The following is a 3,732-nucleotide window of genomic DNA, read 5'->3' on the forward strand; positions in this document are numbered from 1 at the left end:
TGGTGACATAGTAAGTCTACAGATCTGCATGCAAGACCTCACTTCACAAACTTGATGTCCTATACCACTCTGCCACCAGTGCCCCCCTTTCAACACTCACCACTGCACCCTTTACTCCTCCGCCAACTGGCCATCCCTGCACACTCGTCGCAATATGCACTGGTTCACAGTGATGGGAATAACGGCGCTATAAGTAATGGCGTTACTAACGGCATTCGTTTTTTCAGTAACGATTACTCTTCCAATCTTAATAACGCTGTTAGCGGTACTGCAAAAAAATGCGGCGCGTTACTATGAATGAACCTGTTTCTTTCATCAGACAGATCTCTGCGCCGAGAGGCAATAATATGTTCTTCCTTGTTTAGTGGGCAGTGCGCGAGCCAAGCATACATGCTGACGATTGGCTGAGGTTGAATAAAATGTCATGGTAAGCCAATCAGAGGTGGAGGTGGGCGGGTGTCTAAAGCATCCAGAGTCTGACACACAGCGCGACAAGACAAGCGATCACTGATCAGTCAGCATGAGACCGCGGTCCGTGTAGTGTACGTTTTGAGCCCAAATAATCCAAAACGAATCCAACGAACAACACAAGCGACTCAGTCAACATGAGACCACGGGTCCATGAGCGTTTTGTGTTCACTCTTTGCAGCGCAGGGCACTGAGTGGCTCTACTGCAGTGCCGACAGCCTTATCAACAGTGCTGCACTTCCTGGTTTAATAGCACAGGCTTCAGGTGCTCAGAGATATATATATCTCTGTATGTCATGCATGTCTTAAATGTCATGATTAGATTAGTTTAGATGATTCGATTAGATTCGTATATCTGTATGTTGTGTATGTCATTGATTGATTGATTGAAAAGTTTATTAACAGATTGCAGAATGGGTACAGTTACAGTACAGTACAGCTCAATACATACAATTGTTAAGGGGATGCAGACCAGAGAAAGACTTTCGTCATAAATGTCATGAATTGAAAATGGGGGACCCTGATGTAAACAAGACGAAACTCTTTCTCTGGTCTGCATCCCCTTAACAATTGTGTGTATTGAGCCGTACTGTATTGTACCCATTCTGCAATCTGTTAATTAAAATGTTCAATCAATCAGTATATATTTGTTATTTATTTTTGCTTAACAAGCATAATTTAATGTTGCCCAGTTGTGGCCTGTTGAGGGGCAATACATATCAAAAGTTCCAAAACATCTATTCTGTTTGTATTTGTATGATCCACTATATAAACATAGTAATTATAATATCTACATACATGGCATTTGATTGGAGGCTAGTCTCACTTTGTCCCACAGCAACATTAAAATAGTTTAGATTTGTGTATGTTGTTTATGTAAAAAAAATCTTGAAAGTAACGCAATAGTTACTTTCTGAAGTAACTAGTTACTTTTATAATTTGTAACTGAGTAAGTAATTTAGTTACTTTTTGGAAGAAGTAACTAGTAACTGTAACTAGTTACTTTTTTACAGTAACTTGCCCAACACTGCTGGTTCATGCTCATTTACAAAGGGTTGTGTCACCTGTTGCCAATTACATCTGCCACTTACAACACTTGTTCTGCTCAACACATTCTCCTAAAGATTCCGAAAAAACATACACTACACTTGGTCAAACGTCATTCAAGGCTTCTGCTGCCAGGGACTGGAACAACCTACAAAAATCTCTCAAACTGATCACCTTTATGCCTAAGTCAACATTCAAGCACTTTGATGAACATTCTCACTGATTCCTGCAACTGTTTCTCAACCCAGTAACATCCCCAACCCCCTGTCTGTCATGGTGCCCCTCTCACTGCTATATTGCTTGTTGTATGTATATTTATATTCTAATAACACATATTTTATGTCGGAAATGTTTAATCCTGAATTCCTTTACCTCATGGTACCAAAGCACCTCAAAGGCGCTAAAAACTAAATTACAAATAGCTCAAAACAAACTGGTCAGACTACTGCTTGGCCTTACTCCTAGAACCCACCTCACCCCTGCCCACTTTGACAACCTAGGATGGCTTAGAGTAGACGACAGAGTACAGCAACTTGCAATGGGCCTGGTCTACAAGATACACTACACGACCAAGGTACCCATGTACATGTCAAAATACTTCCCAAAGGTCAGTGAATACCACGATCACAACACCAGAGGGAGCTCCACAAATCATGTTAAACCCAGATTCGGCTCAAACAAAGGACTAAACACGTTTCGCAATTATGCCACATCAATGTGGAACGCCCTACCCAAAGCTGTAAAGGAATGTGAATCACTACCCACTTTCAAAACCACTCTCAAAGAACACCTACGGGAGACTGCAATTCGAAACTGGCCCCTGTAAATGTCCTAACCCAACCCCCTCCAATGTACAGTAAATTACCAAGTATGGTTTTGTCAATATTCCAATGTACAGTTTTGCTTGTACAGTTGTACAGTGTGTGTCCCCCACCCACCCACCCCTCCTACCCACCCCCCCCCCCCCCCCCCCCCCATCCAATGTACAGTCCCCCCCCCCACACCTACCCAACCTCCTCCAATGTACAGTTTCTACGTCAAATGTATATACTCTCTTTTCTGGACTCTTTTTTTGTATCACAAACAGTACTGTATTTGCAAATCTGGTATGTCATAAATGTATAGATGTAGCCGTACTGTCTATGTCGTGTATGTCATATAATTATGATGAATTGAAAATGGGGGACCCTGATGTAAACAAGACGAAAGTCTTTGTCTGGTCTGCATCCCCTTAACAATTGTATGTATTGAGCTGTACTGTGCTGTACCCATTCTGCAATCTGTTAATAAAGTGTTCAATCAATTCAATCAATCAATAAACCTCCCATTGACTGAGTAGCCTCCAGCTGCAGCCCCGGAGATTATCCTCTCACGGCAACTTCCGCCCAGCCACAAGACATTTCTCCCGGGACAGGACAATGTGCGCTGATTGGCGGAAAGTACGGAAGTATCTCGAAGTACGTCTGACGTATCTCGAATTACGTCTGACGTTTCCCTACGTTAGCGAACGTTAAACGTTGTATTCATAAGATAAGATAAATTCAGCAGCATGGGGAGGGCCGGGGGGAGGGGAGGTACAGGTAGTAGAAGACATAGAGGTACAGGTCACATAATTATAGTACAGTGGAGAAGTAAAAATAGAATAAAAAGGCAGTGTAAACAATATACAATATTATTAACTCTAATAATAACACGCCTCGCGGGCTCATTATAATACGAGAGCCGTGGGTCTGCATTGTATAGAGCGGATCCCCCGGCCGTATTCAAGCGCTGGAGCGCTTTGCGATGGATCAAAATTAGATAGGAATCAAATGTATTGTCATCATACAGCACCTATAGCTATATAATGGAATAGACTGTATTAATATAGTAGTAATAATAGTAGTTGGCTAGTTGCACGCTTCTGGCCACCTCCCGCAGTGCGCGCATACACACATACTGTATACAGTACGTGCAAAATTAGTTGTCAAGAGCCAATCGCACAGGTTGCCTCATCTCATCTGGCTCTGCAAATAGATCTAGAGTCTGAATATCATATATAGCCTGCTGATGATCTCTCTCGAGTCAAATCCATTCTGAGAACGGAATGCAGTGCCCGCGATGCGGGTCTTGATTGATTGATTGATTGAAAATTGGGTACAATACAGTACAGCTCAATACACACAATTGTTAAGGGTATGCAGACCAGAGAAAGACTTTCGTCTTGTTTACATCAGG

Source organism: Notolepis coatsorum (genome assembly GCF_963971535.1).
Source record: "Notolepis coatsorum genome assembly, chromosome: 4".
NCBI classification, from domain to species: Eukaryota; Metazoa; Chordata; class Actinopteri; order Aulopiformes; family Paralepididae; genus Notolepis; species Notolepis coatsorum.